At 40.3% G+C, this 24,236-nt stretch overlaps 2 long non-coding RNA genes across 2 annotated transcripts in view; one reads left to right on the top strand and one right to left on the bottom strand.

Moving 5' to 3' along the window:
- The window catches only part of LOC139045022 (uncharacterized), a 156,130-nt gene that overhangs the window by 79,935 nt on the left and 51,959 nt on the right, over positions 1 to 24,236 (bottom strand). The gene's annotated exons all lie outside the window — the stretch shown is intronic.
- On the top strand, positions 1,713 to 18,410 carry LOC139045023 (uncharacterized). The gene is made up of 4 exons (XR_011502564.1): positions 1,713 to 1,965; positions 3,413 to 3,498; positions 5,028 to 8,601; positions 10,685 to 18,410. It is a non-coding gene; the product is annotated as an uncharacterized lncRNA (long non-coding RNA).

The raw sequence follows: 24,236 nt of genomic DNA on the forward strand, positions 1-24,236 counted from the left end.
TGTAAATACGTCATGCGAGCGTGTGAGGCATGGGTAGCTTCTTGTGACATGTTACAAAAAGACATTGTCTTACAGGGACAGCCTGAGGCAAAAGTGTGAAGTGGCTGAAAGTTGTCACTGGAATGCTTGCTTTTTGCACCTGCTTCTGCTCCTTATCTAAAGTCCTTGCCTTCCCCCAAAACTGCCCCTAATACACACACACACACGCACACGCACACGACACACACACCCCTGCGGCTATCCTGAGTCTTATTTCTATGGAGCCCAATTTAGCTATTTCTCAACTAAGCTGGGGCCTTTGGATTTAACTCTGTGTCTCCGGGGCTGAGCATAGCACCTGGAATAGTGAAAGTGCCCAGTGAAGCTTTCGTGAGTGAATGAGCCTTCAGTAAGATGTTAGATAAAAATGACGCAGCCACTTCTGGGGTTGGGAGTGTTTGCAAATGAATGAGAGATTCTTAAAGCTGGAATCTCTAATGAAGAATTTCTGGCAATGTGTTAGGCAGGGGCCACAAATGTGAGCAGCTAGCCTTGCTTAGCAGTGATGAAGTCATGCTGTATTCTGATTATTTGTAAGCAGAAGGCAGCTCCTGGCATTTCTCGGAATTCTGAGTTCCATCTCAATTAGGAGCATCAAGTCACAGAAGGCCACCATAGTGGCTGCCCATCTCTCTTCTGCTCCTGAATACACCTGCAGATGAGGTGCCCCTCTTTCCGGTCCTCAGAGGGAAGCAGGGGCTAAGACAGCCCTTTGCAGACCTCACTGGTGTGTTCAGTCTCCTTTCTTCTCCAGAGTGATCTGTTCTGTCAAGTTAGCTCAAGCATCATGATGTCAGGCCAATGTCTTTGTTTCCCATCAGAAACTAGCAGAATATTTTGCAGATAAAAGTTGTTAAATAGATACTTTTTTTACTTGATTGATTTCAACTTGCTGATAAAAATTATAAATCCTCGAGCTTCTGGTTTGCCTGAGGAGGTTATTCAAATTTTCCAATGTTTTCTTTTTTTTTCTGATTAAACATTATATATGTAAATTCTTGCTTAGAATATTCTCTAGTGACTTCTCATTCTAAAGGGCAATTTTTTCCCAACCCGTGTGCTAAGAATAGGTCCTGGCATGCTGGAACACTGCCCCTCATTCCAGCCCAACACCGTTCGCATATGGCTCCAAGTAGCTCAAGGCCCCCGCCTGGTTGCCCCTGGCAAGAAGCATCGTCTTTGTTTACTCCAACTTGCTGTTCAAATGTTGTCATTTTCCTTGTCCACCATGAGGTGAGGGGAGGAAAGTTGGAAAGCACTGCTCTATTGCTGGGGTCAGCAAACTTTTTCTGTAAAGGACCAGGTAGTAAATAATTAGGCATTAGGGGCCTGTGGTCTTTGTCTCAACTAAACTTTGCCAGTCTAGCCTGAAAGCAGCCACAGACAATACTGAACAAATGGACACGGCTGTGTGCCAACAACCCTGTGTGAAAAACAGGTGGCAGGATGGGGATCTGGCCCAACGCCTGTGTTTACCTACCCTCTTCCACAGGATAGAGTCTACTCTCCTTGCTACAGCTGACCTCCCATGGTCCTGCCCCTTTCTACCTTTTCAGTTCCATCTCTTCTACTGGCTCAAACCTCCCACACCCTAGGAGGCAGTCCCCATTGTCTCCAAGCAGAGTTGTGTGGCCTGAGTCTGTGCTCCCATAGCAACGTGTTCACACATCTTCCCAATTCAAAGTAATAATATATGGGAAGGTCGGTCTTCTTCATCAGATGGTAAATCCTTTATGGTGGAGACTGTGTCACAGTTATGTCTGTATCCATTAGACGCAGCACAGTATCTGTCATATAGTTGGTTCTCCATGTTTATTGCATGAAGATTAAGAAGGAAAAAGATGGAAAGAAAGGAGGAAGGAAGAATTTTCTCTCTGGTTGAATATTTTAAGTTTCAATGTCTCCAAAGAGTTTGGGCATCAGGAGGTAAGAGTTGGTGATAAAGGAAGGTGAGTGAGGACTGTAAAGAAAATGAGTAGATGGTAGATTCAGGGAGAAAGGAGGGCTGATGGTAGTAGGAAGCTGTCTGAATTCTACAAAGTCCATTGGCCTCCATTGAGCCTGCACTATGTCTGAATTACTTGGTGTTATCCCAAATAGACAAGCATCATAAAAATATATGCATTAAGCAGTGAAATAAAAGGTTACTGTGGCAAAAAAAAACCATTCAGCAATGCATTTGCGGTACCACTGGGGCTCTTGGGTTTATGACAAGCAAATGGACCAGAAATAAATGAATGAGAAACCGTAACAAGGAACATTGCAAACTACAATTTAGTTAATAATATACCTCAATTATGAAGTATATCCATAAACTTTATAAATTAATTTCTTTTTTTTCTCTCTCTTCTCACTTTCTTATGAACTGTTTCCAGGCTTCTCTTGTGGTATAAATAATCATATAATGATTATTACTTGCAGTGTAATTTCATTTTATCACAGCCAAGACCTGAAGTGAAAACTTCCCCATCTTAAAAAATGAAGTGTAAAATTTCATGAGTTAGTCTTAATTGTATCTCTCTGAGTCATGTTTCTCTAACTACTAAAACTTAACCCCAAATATTTTAGTGATGGGTAATATATAGTGAAATCTAGGAAACAGAATTCAGAAAATGCCAAAAAATTAGAGTAATATTCCTATCTTCATGTCATAATTTGTAAGTTATAAATAGCTTATTTCCATATGCATCATTTTAATTTATCCTTAAGATCTGAATGTTATGGGAACCTAGACTGCAGATACTGAGGTTTTTGATCTTTCAAAATTACCTTAAATGGCCTACTTAGAGTCACTGAAGAGATAGGCAAAGCAGAAGTTTGGTATCTCCCTCCCAAACACCGAGTCCCTACCAGCATACAGCACTATCATGTGCCCGGGAAAAATGTTTATTTTTTCTGTTGATTTTTTCAGTTTATGCTAAATGTTCTATGCACAGGGCTATGACTTAATACCAAACAAGATGTAATTGTGGACAACGTCTTACTTGATAGAGAGTTGCTTTTGAAATTCATTTCCTGGGCTGGTATCACTGAACCAAGCCCTCAACACCTAGAAGGTAAAATCTACTATTATAAGAGGCCAATTATTCAAATAAAGAGGGTGGCTTAAGGATGAAATAAAATAGTTATACTTGCTCCTGTGCAGGAGTTATAATGTATTGAGATACGGTTGTTCAGTTGAGGCCAATAGGGGCAAGTCTGCTTTCCTTTGTGGAGCGTTTATGGCCCGTCTTAAGGGAGTGGTTGTTTCTGATGTCAATTACAAGAGCAAGAGGAGGGTTCAGGTAAGAAATGAAGACCACGAAGGTAGGTTCCTGGTAGAGGGGAGAGAACACTATTTCTCTCTGAGTCTTGTTCTCTTTTTTCTAAACAGAAGAGTTTAGGTGTCTAGCTCCATGTTCCTGGGAGACTTGGAGAATATGCTGGTACCCACTGTGTTGATATGGACCGAGAAAGAGGGTGAGTTCGATACTGTGAGCCCCAGAAAGCAGGTGGTATCTGTTAAGTGGAAGAATCTACAGTCATGTTACTCTAGGAATGTATTTTTTTCCTTTTGTTATGGCTGAGACTTTGATAGAGTCTTATCCAAATGTTTTAGCCTTGCATCAGCTGTACCACTAGGTGCACAAGTCAGGCCTGGAGCTTCTGCTAGGCATTTGAAGGATTGGTGGTGTTCTCTGAGACCAGGGTGGAGGCAGCAGTGGGAAACAATGAGAGCTTTCTAAGGTAGGAAGGGCTTAGGGTACAGTTGACACTCCATGGTCCGGTGACCACCATCTGTGTAGAGATTCTTCTTCACATTCTAACCTTGGTTCATTATAAGAAAAGCCATGGCTGCTTAGGCCAGGTGGAGAACTTCCAAAATCATATAGTTCATGCCACAGGGTCCAGATAGGATGGAAGCAAATGGAATACCACACTCACACAGAGGTTGAAGCAACCTATTGGTTAGTAATACTGCTTCTAGTCATTTCCAACTTATGGTAATAATGCTCTGATAGCACTAATCGTGCAATTTGAAAACACATGATAACAGTTTAAATTATACTTTTAATGAGATTAGTTTTTCTTCTCAGCTTTTAATGAGATTAGCTTTTCTTCTCAGCTTGACTTGAGTTCTCTAACATTTATTGCTATTCAAAAACATGCCAGTGGACAAAATTTTTTTAAAATCCTGAATGCATATTATGATGACGAAAGTAAAGCTGAACCAGTACACAAATACAAAAACTTTTCCCTAGCTGTCCTAAATCAGTTAACTTAGGGCATTTCTATGATTGCCAAAAGGGGAAAATATTTTTGGTTTTCCCTCATGCTTAACTACACTTTGTCACACCCACAATAAAGCTTTTCCTCTCATGTTTCTCAAAAATTGGGAGACTAGTTAAATTATTCATAACCAGGTAGAGTGCACATTAAGCTCAGCTTTTGCTAAAACGTTTTTTTCCTGCTGTCAGTTGTGTCCCCAGGATAGATTGGATTTATGCAGAGGCAACATTCGGGGGCATTTGGGTAATAAATCTTCCCTGAGTCCTCTGAGGAAGCAGTATTTTACTGGCCAAGTGAAACGCTTCTTTTATTTAACCATTAACATAATGGAAGCAAATGTTCTCAGCATCAGCATTTCCCTTGGCCTAATACATGTTTTAACGTTCTATAAACTTAAATGATTTTAATGGCCTTATGTTCAGGAAATAAACACGTAAACAAGATGCAGAAGAAATTTTCCTTCAGTGTTTTGCTTTTTAATGCCTATTCGGGGAGAAAAAGAAGGACGATTTCTATATTTTGAGGAAAATATTCAAATCGCTCAAGTTCTCCCTGAAGTGCATCAAGATATGTACTATTAATTATTAGGATCAACTAGCTAACGTTCATTTAATGTTTACTATGAGACAAAGTTTGTATTAAATGTTTCAAATGTTTCAAAATGTTTTGAATCCGCACGTGATCTAGATGTTTTTATTGTTACTATCCCCATTTTACAGATGAAGAAATGGAGGCACAAAGAAGTTAAATAACCTGTTCAAGGCTCTACCACAATTAAGAGGTAGAGGGAGTGTTCAAACTTCGGCTTGCTCCAGAACCGTCCTCTGAGCCATCAGGCTACGTTATATACCTTTTAATCAAGTAGGATTTCTTCCAGGGATGCAAGGATGGCTCAATATCCACAAATCAATCAACCCTATCATCTAGTTGAGTACCATGTGCCAGGTCCCTTCCATGCAATATTGCTAACACCTACCACAGTGGTGAAGGAGGTATGATAGCCTTCCATTTTCTGGATGAGAAATGAGAGGCTCACCACAACCTATGAACTTGCCAGAGCTCCCATGGCTCCTAGGTAGTAGGTGTGGGATGCGAACTCTGATCTGCTGAGGTTACAAGCTTTGTTCTTTCTAAGCACACACTTTGACTCAGTTCAGGCTACTAAGATGTTTAAAGTTTTCACTGTGCACTCTAAGATCTACTTTGGAAGGAGGATTAATTTAAGAGCTAAATCTAGAGCTTCCAAAGAAACTTTCCAAGGGGGTTTGCATATTCACAGAGGAAATGGCAAATTCACTTTAGGACTGGGTTCCCAGGGTTCTTGTTACTGGGGTTGTAACTCAGAGACAAAGCCTGAGTTGGGGGTCAGCCTGACTGGTTTTCTAAGTAGGTGCCCTGGGAATTTAAAGGTGGGTGGTGAAGTGTTACAAAAAAACGAGAGCTAAGGCAACACAAAAGAGACTTTCTGTACAGTGCCTAGAATCAGGATCTGGGGGCCCTAGAAGCCCTGTGACACTTTTGGGAAATTAGCTGCAAATGGATAAAAAACTGTAAATACAACTAGCCATAAATACAACTGGATAAAACTTTTCTAAGTAGGTTCAACTATATAGGCTTTAGGATGGGAAGTTAAAAACTCTGCTAGTGTGTTCCAATATTTTCATTTACAGCTGCTATTCAAATAAAGTGTGTTGTGCTATTCTTGAAACACCCTAGAGTAGTCTTCTTCTTTCTAGAACAGCTAGGAAAGAGCTTTTAAACTACCTCACAGACACAGAGACTGTGTGAGTGAAGATCGGAGGTTGTTTTATAAACAGTTATTTTATTCAGGGGTTCATCATTTATTTAGAAATTTTAAAAGTGTTCATCTATAGACTGTTTTAAAGACAACTATGAGAGATAAAAAGACAATTAGTTAAGATATTTAAAACATCTAGTAGTAATGCTAAGAACAGCAGGATAAAACCACAATTAGATAACTGAAGCTAAAAAGATAGCTGGAACCTCCTCTCCCAGTAGGAGACCTCAGTTTATAGTGACATTGGCCTGAGAACAGCAGAAAGGCGGCTGGGTGAATTGGAGCTGGCAGGATGTTAATAAGCCTCAGTAGAAGCAACCTTTCTCTTTACAGCAGTGACTCGCCTCTGGTTTTTGGAGTGGCAGAAATTCTCCAGCTGGCAGGGTGGGGCTAGCCTTAGGCAAATTGTGTAGCAGGCCAAGTTAATACCTCCACCATGTTCTTCTTTTCATATTTCCCCCTCCTTTGTCTAGGTGGGTCCTCCGAGACGTCCTTTTCTTTTAACAGTGAGCTATCTATTAAGGGGCTTTGCTCTGGGTCAACGGGATATAAGGGTGCTTCACCCCTGGAACCTGTTTAAAAGCAGGATTAGAGGTGGAGGCGAGAGTGAAGGGGAGTGGACCTCAAACAGGGCTGGTTGCAGTATTTTCTGTATTGCTGGTCATAATCCATTAGCAGGCAAGTATTGTTTTGTGAAGCTTTTACTTTAGTTATACATTGTATGTGTGTGTATGTGTGTGTGTGCGTACTAAGCGACAGTGAAAACTGTATTTCTAATTGTAGGTCATGGTAAAGAACATTTGTGGTCCAACGGCCGGGTGTTAATTATCTGGATTTGTGAGCCAGCACGTAATGGTTCAAACCCCAGCTATGCAACTAAGTAGTTTCACGACTTCAGGCAAATTATTTAGCTGACTTGTGACTTAATGTTCTAGTCTTAAATAGGTGTAATAACAAGGCCTTTTGCACAGGGCTGTTGAGGTCATTAAAATAAGTTAAGAAAAGCAAAGCACTTCAAACAGTGTCTGGCATAAAATAAGTGCTCAGTCAGTAACATTGGCTATTATGATTGTTGTTATAACTGTCATTACTGTCGCTTGGGTAGACTGACTGATTTACTGCCCACTGTCCTATGGGAGAGACCAAGATAACGTGTGTCCTCAGACCAGCATCACTCGTTGCTGTCCACAAAGTGGCTGGGCTTCCCAGGGCTCAGGGACTGGCATACAGTCGGTGATGAATGCCTGATTGCACCTGCTTGTTCTCATTGGCCAGTTCCCTTTTGTTTCGTCTCTCTCTAGAGTGAGGAGGGGGATTTGCTCACTCATGCACACACGTATTATGCAACTCGTATTCGCAGAGTCCTTCCTGATGTCAAGAGCTGTTCTGGGTGCTGATGATAGGCTAGTGAGCAAAATGGCTGAGGTTCCTGCCCTAAGAATTTCTCAGCGGCAGAAAGACAACAAACAAGTACGCGTTTAGTATGATGGATAGTGGTGAGTGTTGTAAAAATGAGGCAGGATACAGACTGCACTGGGGGCAGGGGCCATTGCAACGATGCTATTTAGCTGGGGGTGGGGACAGTGAGGGCCTCTCTGATACAGTGACGTTTGAGCAGAAACCTGAGAGGAGTAGGGGAAGGGCATGCCGATATCTGGGAGAAGAGCCTTCCCGGCAGAGGTCGCTCAGGCCCTAAGGCGGGAGGGCGTTTGGTGTGTTCCAGAAATATCAAAGAGGCCAGGATGGAGAGAGTACATTGGGTAAGGAACAGAGTACTGGAGACGAGGTCAGAGGGATCTGAGGAAGCTCAATCACAGAGGGCCTTGGAGGCTATGATAGAGATTTGGGGTTTTATTCTGAGTGAGATGAAAAGTCACTGGGGTATTTTGATTGGAGAAGTGACTCTTTTACAAAGCTCACTCCGGCTATTGTGAGAAGAGTACAGTGGGGCAGGGGTGAAAACAGGGGGACCTGATAGGAGGCAAAAATCCAAGAGAAAGATGATAGGGATTGAAATAATGTGGTAGTTCTCACAGGAGGGAGAAGTGGTGGGACCCTGGATATCCACTGAGGAAAGAGCCAGCGGAATTTGCTGATGGATTGCATCTGGAGTTATGGAGTAAAGAGAGGGGTCATTCTCTCCCATTCTGAAGTCTTGCAAACTTGAATGTTGTCCCAACAGCCAGGTTTCTTGGTTTCAAGCGACAGAAACTCAATTCAAACTAGCTTAAGTTAAAAAAAAAAAAGCATGAAACTAAACTGGAAAGAGCAGGAGTGGTACTGGTCTGAGGATGTTTGTTCTCATTCTCTCTCATCTATTTCTCTCTGTGGTCAGCTTCTTCCTCTCAGAATGATTTCTCCATGCACTGGGGACATGGCTGTGGGCATTTATGAGCTGGAATTCTTAGCCACTTGTTCCTGGAGAGGAAAGAAGTTTCTTGGTCCTGCCTGAGTCAAGAGCATCCTTGAAGGAGAGTTCTTCTGTTACCATAAAGGTAGGACCTAAAGGTCCAGGCCAGTTTCCGCCCACCATCTTCAGTCACAGGCTACCTGCGGTGCCCCAGCATAGAACACCTCTCTCCCCAGCCCCCTCCGTCTGTCCAAATAAGAGCAAGGGCCAGTTCAGAAGCTGCAGGCCTCCTGCCTGACACTGTGAAACTGGGGGGATTTCAGCTATTTGTACAGGCCAAGACTCTAAAGGGCGGGCAGCAGTAGGTACCAGCACTGGCAAGGATGTGGCAGGCAAAGAGTAAGGCCTGGCAACGTAAAGCAACCCCACTGAGATTGGGAAGGCCCTTTCTTCCTTTCAGAATCCTTTCAGTTTATTTTGATCCCCACAGTAGTCCCTGAAATTGAGTAAGGTAGGAAACTAGCTGCCACCCATTCTTCACCTTGCTCCTCTCCCCTGCCCTCCCCCAACCATTTAGAGTGAAGGAAAAGGAGATTCACAAAGGTTAAGTCATCAATGAAGGCCTCGAAAAGCTATTAGGTGGCAGCTTCAGGTAGGGATTGCTCAGTCTTCTCAATGCTGCTCCTGATTGTATAGAAATCCATATTTGATTACCTCTGAGTTCTCCAAAGTAGAGGATTGAGGCCTCTGTGGCTTTTCTTAAGAGGCTTATCAGATTGTGCAGATGCTTTCTTTGGCAAGTAAGACAAAAGAAACCCCAAATACCGGGCAAAGAAGAAGAAATCAGGCAGCTCTCAGGCTGAGAAATGCAAGTTGCTGTCCAGAAGTATCATGGGAAACTATTAAACAATATTTTGGGGAAAAACATCAGCACCATATCCGATGAGAAGGCAGGCTACCCAAAGAGCAAAAGACTCTGTAAAACAAACAAAAACCACCCCAAAACAAAACAAAACAACAAATGAGAATGTATGGGAAGAGTGGCTGGTCATCCTCTGATCTGGGTAGCAGCCCCACACAGAGCCTGGTGCCCATGGCAACCACTTCAGAAGCTGAGGGCAATGATGTGAACTGGTGAGACAAGTTAGCCATGCAAACCAAATTTTTCATAACAAGAGTTTGTGAAAATTCTCATTCAATTTTGCTCGAGGCACTTTCTGAACTGACAGCGATGATAGACACAGCTTTCTACGCTTTGTTTTTCTGAAGTTTAGGCATAATATATGTATTTTTTTATACACCACATGCAATTAATCTCCCTGTTTCAAATGTCTGCACAGTCCAGACATTCTCATAAGGAAGGTCTGGTATTCATTAATGTGAACAATTCTTCTTGAGCCATCAATTTCATCTCGGCTCAGCATGCATTTCTTTACACACTCATACATTCACTCCATTCCTCTCTGCTTCCTTAACTTCGCTAAACATTTCCTGAGTGCCTTGTGTGTACAAGGCTCCAGGCTAGGTAGAACAGGGTCTTGTGAATGGTGTGTGAATCTCGTGGGTGGAGTAAATTCTGTGGTCAATGCTATTAATATGGTAAATCATCGAAACTGAATCTTTGCCATGAGCTTAAGTTTTAAATGAAATATATACTATTTTGTTAAGTAAGTACCTAGTCAGGCCACCCCTGCAGTCTTGCATTGTCCTTTTTGCAGTTTTCTTTTTTCTAGAAGTTCTCATTTTCTCTCCAATTGTGCGAACAATTAGCTTGGGGTAGAGATTTGTCCACTGCAGGCAATTCTAGACAGACTTTGGTCTGTATATTCTTTCACTGACTACTGACAAAGCCTGCCACTCAGGTGTAGACGGCTTCTGATGCAGGTTTTACAATTTCATATTTATTTCTTTGAACAATGTAGTTCTTCCCGAGGATTCATTTTAGAAGAATGAATAACTACTTCGCTTATATCTTGTCTCTTTTGCTTTCCCAAGGCTCTCAGATTAGTTTCTTAATCTCATTGCTTATCCTTATAAGTCAAAAACAATGTCTATTGTTTGGAAGTTCTTAAAAAAAAGAAAGGGAGTGAAGAAAGTAGGGATTGTTTTGATCTTAGACATTATGGCTGAAAAAGTAGGAAAGAAAACTTAAATGATGTTATTCTACAGTTCTCTCCTAATTAGTATCCATGACCTGACTCATTGAGTCTTCTCTTTTGTTTCAACAGAGCAGTATTCTATGACTCTGACATCTACATTGACTTGGAAGAAGCCATATAATTTTTTTGACTCATTTGAATTAGTTCTGAAAAAAACAACATTGTGTTTTATTCTTTCCACAGTGTAACTGGCAAACGAGTAGGAGTTGAGATGGCATCTTTTATCATTATCCTCCCTATCTAACTAGATGCATACAACAAGCACTGAGATCTTACCTAATTTCAGAGGGTAAAAAAAAAAATCCACAAATTTCCTATTTAAGATAAAGGATTGTTTCTTCTTTTTTTTGAGGAAGATTAGCCCTGAGCTAACTAATGCCAGTCCTCCTCTTTTTTGCTGAGGAAGCCTGGACCTGAGCTAACATCCATGCCCATCTTCCTCTACTTTATATGTGGGATGTCTACCACAGCATGGCGTGCAAAGTGGTGCCGTGTCCGCACCTGGGATCCGAACTGGTGATCCGCGGGCCACCGAGAAGAGGAACATGCCGAACTTAACTGCTGCACCACCGGGCTGGCCCCAAGGATTATTTCTTTTGCTTTAAAATACTCTCATTATTTTAACCTAGAAAGGAAATACATTGCTGACCACTTCATCAAAATGGTGTTTATCATTAGGATTATTGCTCATTTCACATTTGGAACATGAACAGGATCTGTGAAGTAACACAACATCCTTGACATTATTTATCGTTGCGATGGTCTGATTTTATGACTCTGTGGCCCCATTTGCCCATGTTGCAATCATACTGTGGAACAGGGCAGAAGTTGTCTTTCTGATGTATTGGCTCACTTGACATGTTAAGCAACCCATCAATTTCAGTCTTGTTAGATATGCACGGAACTTTTATTGCACATTCAGTTCTGCTTAAAACTCCTTCTGCCATTGTTTCTTTCCTTCTCCCAATAACAATTTGTCTTGACCTCCTGTATAAATGCTGTTGTGTAGCCCTGCTCTAACTGTTAACTGTATGGAAAAGTGGTGTCCACTGAAAAGCCCTGGAATTTAAAAAGAAGTGAAAGTTAGAATGAGAGTCTAGGAAGATCTGTTCTCCAAGTCACTCAAGTAAAGTGCCTTCTGCAGAGGAGAACTGAAGTCAAATTAAGAACCTAGACAGAGCGGTCTTGCTTTTTACATCAGATGTAGGTTTGGGAACCACAGACCTGTATTTTATCTTTAACAACATGGGTGGGGTCTGAGCCACCTGGGCAGTGGCCCCTCCTCTAACAGGATGAGTGGCATCCAAGAGGCTGCTGAATGTGTTTCTCTTTTGCAGGTGGACACACTAATATTTAGGGATTGCTTTGAAGGACACTGGAAAAACTTCTCTTCTGTTTCCCAGAGCTGTAGGCTCTCAAATGTACTTCAAGATTCACATTGAAGCCACAATATCTAAACCCCATGTGAAGTATCTGTCAGCAGTTGCCAGATGTAGCTATATTCCCTTTGCTGATTCTCTACTCTCGCCTGTGAATGTGTCAATCTTGCCAGGTTACATGGCACCATATTTCTCAGAAGCAATGAGGGACATGTTGGAGATCCCTTTGGATCTGGTTTGTTTGTCTTCTCTTTATGTCATATAATGTGGCACATTCCTCAAAAGATTTTAAAATAGAGGTTGGTTTAACTAGAGGAAATATTTATTTGAGGAATATGGTTATAGTGTGTGTTTTAGGTATACTCATGTGTCATATGCATAATGTTTTCCTGGGGAAAATATTTAACACGATTTTTTCTTATGTGTAGGAAATCAAATGAAGAGTTTGGGGATGCAGTGAGGGCTGAGATGAAACTTGATAAAAAGAGAGGGAAATATAATCATGGGTAAAAATCTAAATATATTAGCAAACAAAAAATTTACCTTCTCAGTAAAAAAAATACCATTTTCTTTGTCTTCTCTCTTCCATCCTTTCCCCAAATATTGGAGGCAAACATCTTTCAATATCTATTTTTAAAAGATTTTCCTCTGATGGTCTATTTTGAAAAATGTCAAAACTACAGAATATTTGCAAGAATAGTACAATCAACACCCATATGTCATTTACTTCGATTCACCAATTGATATCACGTTGTCACATTTGCTTTCTCTCTCTCTCTTTGATTATTTGATGACCCATTTTAACGTCAGCTGCAGATAATCATGGACCTTCAGTCCATATTTCAACATGTATCCTCTAAGAACAAGGACTTTCTCATACAAAACTGCAGTACAGTTATCAACTTGCTAAATTTAACATTGCTTTTACATTATTTAATTTATAGCTCACATTAACATTTCCATGCTAATCTCAATAACATCCTTTATCTTTTTTTTTTTTAATCCAAGATCCAGTTAAGAATCATACATGGAACTTAGTTGTCATGATCAATATGAGGCATTAGAAACAAAACATGCCCTCCAGAAACACTTCTATCTAACAGTACTTTTTTATCTACAAAGGAGGCACTACCCTTCCAAATTCAGAAGGTTGCCTGCGTCGCTTGCTCTCTGTAAGCAGCTCCCCGGGCTGTGCTATTTGCTCGGTCTAGGCCTTTCTGGAGCTCTCCATCTCGACTTAATTGATTGTGGCATTCTAAAAAAGATAGGTATTTTGAGTTTTATTTTCATAGGACCATTCTTTCTCCCGAGATAAGGAAGGTAACACATAAATTTAGGCCAGTGGTTGGCAAATCTGTTCTGTGAGGACCAGATAGTAACTATTTTAGGCTTTGTGGGATTAAAGTGGTCTGTGTTCAACTACTCAACTCTGCAACTGAGGCTTCAAAGTACCACAGATGATCTGTAAGTGAATGGGCATGGTTGTTTTCCAATAAAACTTTATTTACAAATACAGACATTGGCCAGGATTTCACCCAGGGACAATAGTTTTCTGACACTTCATCTAGGCTAACATGACAATAGGTGGTAATCATTAAGGAATTAGCCGTCTTGTGTAGCTTAATTTTACGTTAGCTGTAGCTTTCTGGAAAACAGTCCTTTTATAGGTAAAAAAAATTTCTTCTGGACCTTGGAGAATATGTAGCCTAACCTCAAGAGACAACAAACACCAGCTGAAGAAATTATTAAGCCTCCAGAAGTATTTTCCAATTGTGGATTATCACTGCGAGAGAGAAACTTAGTCTTCATAATGACACAGTGTTCAAAGATTTTCATGCAAATAAAAGAACAAATAAAGTTAGAAAATTCTACTAGAAACCTCAGACCCACATTTCATAACAGCTATCTTGACCTGCTTCGGTGGACTTTAGGGACGGTAGTCCTAAAGTTATTGGTTATTGGGAAATACACTTTATCATGGTGGGTGAGGGTTTTAATGAGATCCTAATGACTCCAAAATATGGCCTCATATTCTGTCTACACTGGGGGCTGGTCTGGCTGGCCTCCTGAGCTGCTTTATTTCCACTTGCTCAAATACACATTGGCATAAGCTGTGCAAAGACTGGACGGCCGGGCCATCAGGCCCAGAGACTTCTGGCGCTCTCATAAGCTGAATGCCAACTTGCTCCCCTCGTCCTTCTGTCCTAAACTTGTGAGTTGAGTTGTGTGTCCTGCTAAATAGAACAACAGTACCAAACCATTTCAAGTGTAATTTTTACAATTGAAATTTAACATTTATATAGAAAAAAATGCACAAACTGTAAGTTGTACTACTTCAGGGAAGTTTTAGCAAGTAAATACGCTCGTGTAACCGCTACTCAGACCAACACACAAAGCATCACAGACACCCAGGCGCCTCCCTGTTCATCCCTCCCAGTGTCCTCCCCACCAAGGAAAACCACTCTTCTGCTTTTTATTTTTATTTATTTTTATTTTATATTTATTTATTTTGGGAAAGATTAGCCCTAAGCTAACATCTGCTGCCAATCCTCCTCTTTTTGCTGAGGAAGACTGGCCCTGAGCTCACATCTGTGCCCATCTTCCTCTACTTTATATGTGGGACGCCTACCGTCCTACCTACCTACGCATGGCTTGCCAAGCGGTGCCATGTCTGGACCTGGGATCTGAATCAGGGAACCCTGGGCCACCGAAGCGGAACGTGTGCACTTAACCGCTGCCCTGCCGGCCGGCCCCTGCTTTTTATTTCATAGATTAGTTTTGCCTGCTTTTGATGTTATATAACTAGAATTATACAGTGTGTACTCTTTGGTGTCTGACTTCTTTTGCTTGACACTATGTTGGTGAGATTCAAACATTGTTTCTATGCCAGTAATTTATTCATTATCATTGCCGTAGAATATTCCATTATATGAATATTTCGCATTTTATTTATGTGTTCTGCTCTTGATGGAAATGAAGTTGTTTCAAGAAGTTGGCTGATACAACTAACTAAGAGTGCTGCTATGAACGTGCTTGTTCGTGTCTCTTTGGTATTTTGGAACACATAGTACAGGAAAGTGGAATTGCTGAGTTGTGGGTTTTATACATATAAATTCAGCTTTAATAGCCACTGCCAGTTTTCCAAAGTAATCACACCAATTTACACCCCCATCACCTGTATGGGAGTTTTAGTTCTAGCCCTTTTGATATTAGGTTGTCTATTCTTTCTGCTTGACCTCGAGGGGTTCTTACATATTTCAGACGCACGCCTTTTTAGAGTGTACGTATTGCAAATACCTTCTTCCACTCTATGCCATTTCACCCTCTTAATTGCATGTTTTGGTGAACAGAAGACCTTGATTTCAGTAATTTTCAATTTATCAATCTTTTCCCTTACAGTTAGTGCTTTTTGTGCTCTGTTCAAGAAAACTTGGCTTGCCTATAAGTAAGGACGATGTTCTTCTGGGTCTATTTTCTAGAAATTTTATCACTTTAGCTTTCACCTGCCACTCTTCAAGCCACCTGGAAATGATATTTTTGTGTGATATGAGGTAGAGGTCAAGATTCCAATTTTATAATATGAATACCCAACTGACCCTGGACTTTTTATCAAAAGGACCATTTTGTTCCCACTGCACTGCACTGTCAACTTTATCATAAATAAGTTACCATAGATGGGTCTTTGTACTGTTAAGTCAGTTAATTTTTTTGTGAAATAAATAATATACTACTGATGCCATCTGAGCTGGAATTTTTTTTGATGGAAGGTTTTAAATTAAGGACGTTTTGCGTATATGACATATATATAATATATATATAATATATATTTCTTGTGTCAATTTTGATATTTATGTTTTTCAAGGAATTTTATCAAAATTTCCAAATGTACTACCATAATATTAATAGGATGATCTCATATTTTTTAATGTGCATAAGATTTGTAATTATCTACTACTTTTATTACTAGTATTTATGATTTGTTTTTACTTTCTTATTTTTTCCTTAGCCTATCTTACTAGTGTTTACTCATTTTATTATTCTTTTCAAAGACTAACTCCAGTTTAATTTTTTCAATTATGCACTTATTTCTATTTCAGTTCTAATCTTATCTTTATTATTTTCTTCCACTTTCTTCAGATTTAATTTACCATTCTTTTCCTAACTGATTGAGATGGATATTTGTATAATTTTCAGATTTTCTTCTTTTCTAATATGTGCATTCAAGAATATAAATTTTCTTCTAAGTATAGCTGCATTGTATGAACTATGTTATGTCATATTTTTCATTACCATTCAGTTAAAATATTATCTAATAGCCATTCTTGCCCCTGCAGCCCCAAAATAAGCAAATACCCTGGGGAAAAATGTGGTGCAGAATGTCAAGTTCATTTCTGTGAGGTTATCTTTTCTTGACAATCTTGACCTCTCAGGTCATGAATGCTTTTTTACCTTTGAACTTCTGGCTGCCAAAAGCTTAAACCATCAGTTTCTGCTCAGCCTGAAAGCTGTACTACTTATGCGCCAGCAAATACCTAGAAGGGAAAGTTGTGGAGAATATCAGGCAACTCCAATGCCTTCCTTCTTTCAAGCATCTTTAACCCTCATGTTCTGGCTGCCTTAGTTGCTTTCCCATTTCTTCCAAAGAGCTATTTTTTAAATGTTTTATTCAGTTTTTATGGATCTCCTCAGTGGGAAAGCTGGTCTGAATCAGATATTTTGTCATACCAAAGGCACAATTTGCCAAAGCGAATAGCTTTGGAGATGGAGAAAACCTTAGAGATTAAGGTTTCAGGACTGGTCAAGTGCTACAAATTACCTAATGGCAGAGCCGGCACGAGAGTCTGTAATTCTTGATTCCTTGTAAAGTACAAAGAACATGGGGATGTGGCTCTGGGGTCACAGATAGGCACACGTGGCAGGTGGAATGACTTATTCCTCTCCACAGCCTCAGGTTTAGGGGCAACCATTTTCTGATCCTGTAAGATCTCCCAAATTCCCCAACTATGGGAATCATAATTTTGAAAACGAGAAAAAAACAGACCTTCCAGCCATACCCCCAAACTGCCAATCTCTGTTGACAGCTGAGATTTTATTAAGCACAGTTCCTGCATTTACCACGTACTAGGAGTTACGCCAGGACTGTGGTTGCAAAGATGGAAAGCACGAGTTTTTCCTCAAGCAGCTCACAGAGGAAGAGAGAGACAAACAAACAATAAGGAAATGACTTTTATGGGGTGTAGGCAAGGTGCAATGCAGCACTGCGGAGGAGCAAAGAAATCCCTGGGGAATCAGGAGAGGCTTCTCTAAGGAGAGTTGAAGAAACTTTCTAGGTCAAGATGGAGCTGCTCCTGCCCATGGTGCCACGTCAGCGATCGGAAACTTAGATAACTTTCGTGTCCCGGTGGATTCTCTGCTCGACTAGAAACAGTGTATCCTGTCGGCCATCCCCAAACGTCTAGCCAGCTTTGGCTGTGGTTACTTCTTTGTTTCTATTTCTTTATCCTAGAAAAGTTGTCTGCCTTCTGCCCCATTTTGCCGTTCTCTGGATCCTTGGGAATGAAGACTGCCTGCTTCATGAAGTGCTAAATAGAACTGTTTGTATCACCTAAATTTTCTCTTTAATGATTTTTACCTTTTCTAACATATACACTCATGTATATGTTAAGCGTCCTGAACTGCACCCTCTACACACGCACGGATACGCAGATCACCCACATTTTCAATGAACTATGCATCCAATTTTGTACGCTTTCATTTTCCTTTGTTCCAAATTATTCTCTTCTCTATAACCCGGGCTGGCAATCTGCTTTTGACCTCTTGATTTCTGTCTTGCCTCAGCTCCGCATTCACCCCTCAGATCTGCTGCTAGATCCTGGCTGCCTATTCCAGCTCCCTCATCAGACATGCGTCACAGTTTGTCTCCACAGAACGGCCTCTCAGCCTGCAGAAGCACCAGGAATCAGCCAGTGGTGTCCACAGGGCTCTGGATTTGCCTTCAAATCTTGGAAATAAATTAAACACATTTGCCTCTCCCGGCGAGTCTCAATCCTGAAATGTTAGTAAGCACCTGAAGTCCTTCCTACTCCCTCCGTTTTCATCTTTTCCTCCGAATCCTACAATATTTTTTGTGTTCCCGGGAAAAACGGTGAGTAGCAAAAGAATAAATGAATCTACCCCTTCTGTTGTAAAGAAATAACCAAGGCTTAGAGGCTTCTCCTTTCCTCTGCTCTGCCTCCATCCTCACCCCCCACTACCACTGGCAGAGCCAGGGGATTTTTCCTTCCCTGCTGCACAATTACAAGAGCAAATGGTATATAAAGTGAATTCTGGAAAAACTTTAAGTGTGATATTTATTATGGGTTGCATCATGGGTTCCTATTTCTTTCTGCTACGATACTTCTTGGAAATATAATGGAAACTAGAACAAAAATATCATTAAAAGTATATATAAACACTTTTTCTCTTCATTTATTAAATGCATACTTTTTCCAGGAAACTACTAAGGACTAGGAATTTAAGTATGAATAAGAAAAATCACCTCAATTCAAAGAAACCAGATAAATACACAGAGAATTAAAATAAATGGTGAGAATTATAGGATTACAAAGGACAGAATAGTTAATTTGGGTATTTTGGAAAAAGAGTAACAAGAATTGTTCAGTGTTTGAACTATCTTGGAGGTATGATAGAAATTGCATGAAATTTCATGCATGTAATTTGTAAAATGAGGTCTACCTGCCATTTCCTTAAACTCCACAAATTTATATAATTTTTTAAAAAGAGCAAAAACCTTAAGACTGAAGTGTTCCTGAGGATGGATTGAAAAGAGATTTTAAGGATGGAAGTAAATTCAAGTAAACAGCCAAAGCACCAGGACTCGCATCCGTTATACTAAAGAGGTTTGTTTACTGCCCTCTGTGGCAGGATGCTAAGTATGGACCAGAGAGATGTATTGTGTAGGACTCCGGCCAAGGAGTTAGGTGGCATTCTAGTTTCAGCTCTACCACAAATGTGCTTCCTGACCTTGGCTAAATATCTTAACTTCCCTTTCTTTTCGGAATTACTCTGTTCCACTGACATTTGGATTATTTTCTTCTTTATGGATGGCCATTGCCATGGGCCTATCTTCAATGCGCTGTCATTTCAAAGGACAAATACACGGATGTTTTTGCTCAGATTTGCATACCAAGTTCAAGAGGCTTTAAGTCCAAATTTACAAAATGATTATAGTTCCACTAATCAGGATAAGTAGTGCAATTAGAATCGATTCCAAAACTCCATGATGAAACCTGTGGAAACATCCACGTTATTAAGAGATAAATTTGGATGTTTCTTCTTTTAATAGAGACAGTCTTGAAAATGAACGAAATGTTAGACAAAAGGGAAAAAGAGCAGATAAGCATTGAATAGAGCAAAGAAGATGTGTATACATGAAAATCAAATGGAATACAGAGAGGTCAGCTCTAGTTTACACAAGAGCCAGATGGAGCAGAGAAACGTGCTGAGCTGCAATGCTGACCACTCTGGGTGTCCTGGAGCTAAAGTGACCCATCAGGGTTGTCCCATGTTGAGCCAAAATGTCCTCGAGATACAAATATCCTTAGAGTATAAAGGTAAATTACAACAGGCTATATTGGCTATTTTGGCTCCATGCAAACATTTTCACGGCAAATATTCTTGGTGGTTTCCTCACCACGCACCTTCACATGATCGTTTTTGGCCCTCTGCATGTGGCCAATCCCTCCTCATTCCAAGGCTTATCTACAGTTAGAGTGACATATTAACATTATGAACAGTAAACCCAGTTTCTTGTGAGTCTAGAGAACTGCTTGGGCTACAAAACTTGCCTGTGCCTGCATGTAGAGGACTACCCCAGCACCATGTTGAAGAGTTCCCTATGGTCCTTGCTCCATCCACGCAGCAGCCTTCCTCACCCCGACATAGCCCGTGGCTGGCAAGGCAGGAAACGATCTCAACTCTTTCTTTAGCCGGAGCTATATTTAGGACCTCTAGCCGTATTTCCACATCTGTACAACTCTAGATCTAGGCCCAGAGCCATCTGTTTGTCTATCTAGCTGCCTACCTATCATTTTCCCTGAAACATTTGCATTAAAATTGATGGCAAAGCTTAGTTGTCCATTCAAGATTGCAAGTTACCTCAGAGCATGCCTTCTTTCTTTAGAAGGGGCCCAGAATCACCCACAGTCATATAATTTTGGAGACAATATTCACTTAATAGGTGTGGGGAAGCTGGGATACGGGTGACGTAATTCAAATGCAAATGTCTCAGACTGTATCATTAAACATTTGTTACGTCACATAAAGGCCTCTCAGAGAGAGGAGGGGGACTGTGAAAGACAGAGTGAGGTTGAGGTGGCCCTTCCTTCCACTGGAGGCCTTCAGGAGTGGGGCAGGGACCAAGAGCAGGCGTCAAGGGTACCCCGAGAGTTGTGGGAGGTGTGGCTTTTAAGCTGTAGTTAATCTGCATGAGGTGAGAACACAGACTGAATAATGACAGTATGAGAAGTCAGGAGCCTGAGCACCAGGGATGGGAAAAGACAGCTGGCAGAGCGGGGTGCATGGTCACAATGACAGACTGATTCCCAGAGCCTGGAGCTCTTGCAGTCTTGTAGGTGGGCCCTTCTGGGGAGCAGACGGACAGATTTGCTCACTTTACTTCATACTCATTTTTCTCTGCTGTGATTTGCTCTAACAAGTTGGAGAGATGGATTTAAGGGGCCCTCTAGATGTAGAGTAAGCATGACTCTAAGAAAGCTCTAGCACTGCATCCTTCAGAGAATAAATAATAACGACTGATCCCCCGCATTTTATAGGTGAGGAGATAAGGCTTAGAGCGGTTAAACAGGTGGCCCTGAATCTCACTTCTCACAACAGATGAATTCTGTTCTGCTTCATTCCAAACCACCGACTTTGAACCACTCTGCTCAAAAACTGTTCAATAAATGTTGCACAAAGAAAACATATTCTCAAAGTTGCTGTTAAAGAAGTTCAAGGCTCCTCATCCCTGTTTTCATGAGGCGAGCAGATAAAGACGGAACAGAGGAATAGTATCTGTTAGATAGCTCCCAATAAAACTTCCTCTTATCCTCTATTACTACTCGTAGTTAATGCTGTTAAGAGGATCATTAATTAAAAACAATACCTTTTGTCTATGTGGTGTTTGCAACTTACAAAATGTTTTCATAGACATTCTCTCTTCTTTCATTTGATTATGTTTCAGTTCTATGCAATTTATCATTTCAGCCCTAATTTCATGATTCCAAATATTGAGTAAAACGTTGGGAGAGGGAGGAAATGGGAAAATCTGTTCATCAGCCATGGCTGCTGGAGACACACTATCCATGTGATTGATTGATTTTTCCCATTCTATCAGGATGTTGTGTTATAAGCCTCAATCTAACCTTTGAAAAAAGAAAAAAAAAGTTGAAAATATATGCAATATTTTTCATCTGGCAGGTTTCCTAGATATTTCAAATATATTTTATTTACCAGCATCGAAAGTTAAAGTAGGCTGTCGTGCAGTGCCATTTCATTCAATCACTTCTTTTTTTTCATCTATTCCTACCTGCCTCTTGAAAAATTCATTTATCTGTCTTTCCAGATTCATACTACTATAAATAAACATACACACATACACACCTAGCATCAAAATATGTAAAATAAAGTTTGGGTTAGTGACATTCTATATAATTTGTTGACAAATGCTCACAGAGAAATCATGAACTCTGAATTATTAAAACTAAGGTCTCTGACATAGTAGTTGATTAATAGGAATAAAATTTGTTTTATCATTATGACAATCAAATACATTGATTATATTTGGTTATCAGAATTGCAAAGTTAAGGGGCTGGAAATCAGATAAAGGACAGTCCCCCAGTTTTCAACAAGATGACTCTTAATCCCTCTGCTCCCATCAATTAGAGCTTCTCAGAACTTGTTTCTCTCGTATCTCAGATGATCCTGACTTTGGACTAGGTTCTTCGATTAAGTATCTTTCACCCTTCTTTGCATAGTGTGTGTTTGTTATGCTATAAAAGCATGTGGTTAGAAATTTTTTAAGAGATCTCTGTATCTCAACAGTGAATCCCTGTCCCGATTAATTCTTGACACATACAAAGGCCCTGAATTTTCACAGCAATCGCAAAGTCCTTGGTGAATCATCCTTCCGTTTTTGAATGAAGGATCTACTCATCCCAGGTGTTACCCTCATGGGTGAGTTCCTGGCCACCATGATGGCCTCCGCTAGAGTCACTGGGAGTTGGTCACACTATGCAGTCCTCTGTAGTTATCCTCACAGAGCTCTTCTTGGAGGAAAAGAAGACACGAGTGGCACCTGAACACAAGAGTGGTATCTGATGCTCCTGCAATAAGATACTATTTCAGGAAAGGCTCACATAGGAAAGATGGCCCAAATAGTCACTATCCAATCACTGAAGTTTACCAGTGCCAATTCTTTGCCCGGATCACATCACATCACATCACATCACATCACATCACATCACATCACATCACATCAATCACCTTTGGAGCTGTAACGCTCTTCCAGGTTGTAGGTGAGTTCAACCACTCACTGTATCTAACTGCAACCTCAGAGCTAGCGTCTTATTCTTAGCAGTGAAGTTGGATGTTCCCTCCCAAAGATCTCCACCCTCATTGTTTGTAGGTTGACGTGGGGTCTTGCTTGTACCCCAACCTCCCAATGTCAGGCACTAAAAGGCCATTGATATTATAACCTAAGACTTTCAGAGAGCAGCAACAGCACAAAGACTATCCCAACTGAAGCCAGATACTTAGCAGTCTCTGAAGGACAGACATCTAGCAAACTCTGTACACAGTATTCTGAAGAGCGGACACTGGGGAGGGGAGACTTCTTGAAAGGAATCCAGCCAACAGAGGATAGAAAGCTTTGATTTAGGCTGTAAGGCCCTGTCCCAGAAGTCTTTCTGGTAATTCATGTTATCTGAAGGCATGGATATTTGAGAAAGTAAGTCTGGTCGTCTATTCTAGCAAACAAGTAAAAGAGTTTTCTTGAGGTATGGAAATTCTTGGTCTGGGAAACAGCAAGCCAAGTTTCTATTCCTGTCATTTTTTCTCTTTAGATACTGCAATCATTACAGTTAATCAGACTATAGTTTCAAGTTATTAAAATATTGAAGATCAAGACTTTTGATGGTAAGGAGATTACATTTTGAATGGAAAAATGGGAAAATATAAAACAGAAAGCAAAAATTGTATACCATGCAGGGATCTTAGAAATAACCCGCAGAGCAAATAATGGTTTATAGAGATGCTTTGAAGGATTCCAAAGATTTTTTTTTTAATTAAAAGTTAAGAACTCTTGGAGCTGGCCCAGTGACATAGTGGTTAAGTTTGCACTCTCTGCTTTGGCGGCCTGGGGTTCATGGGTTCAGATCCCAGGTGTGGACCTACACACAACTCATCAAGCCATCATGTGGCAGTGTTCCACATATAAAATAGAGGAAGACTGGCACAGATGATAGCTCAGGGACAATCTTTCTCATCAAGGAAAAAAAAAGTTAAGAAGTCTCTACTGACAAAGATTACAAAGCAAATGTTATTACTGTGCCAACAATTCTTAAAAATTCAGAAGTCTGAGTTGACGTAGTGTCTTTGCCAAAGGGAAAAGAATTCCTAATTTTAAAGAATTTTACATATACCTGAGTTTACTAATTATTTCACTAGCCAATTAAAAAAAACCTAGCAATTAGAAAGATATTATAAAATTAATGTAAGAGACTATAAGATAGGGAAAAATGGGATGATTTTTTAAATTCACATGATTACTTGTAAAGGATATATTTTCTACTATCAGTAGAACATGAAATCTACTTTTTCTTTTGCTTATTGCAGAAGCTCAGTTTTAAAAAACCTGCCACTTTGTTTTCTTTTTTATACATTTTCACATGCTTGTGTTAAGTGAAACCTGCCTCTCTTTAATTGTTTATGGCCTTGATCATTTCAATAGCACTAATTCTATGTTATAGCATCAACAGTTTTTATAATACCAAATACATACTCAGAAATGAGTAGGCAAAAACAAGCCAGCAGAAATGAGCAATTTGAGATTTATTGTCTATCTCCTCTCTGATGCAGGTGAATATGCTTTTGTTCTGACTTTTTTCCCCGGGATATCTCTAAGAGTTTCCCCTATATAATCCTGGCTTTAGCAAATTCTTTTCCACCCACTGTCTGTTGCTAA

Source organism: Equus asinus, chromosome 1 (genome assembly GCF_041296235.1).
Source record: "Equus asinus isolate D_3611 breed Donkey chromosome 1, EquAss-T2T_v2, whole genome shotgun sequence".
Taxonomy (NCBI): Eukaryota; Metazoa; Chordata; class Mammalia; order Perissodactyla; family Equidae; genus Equus; species Equus asinus.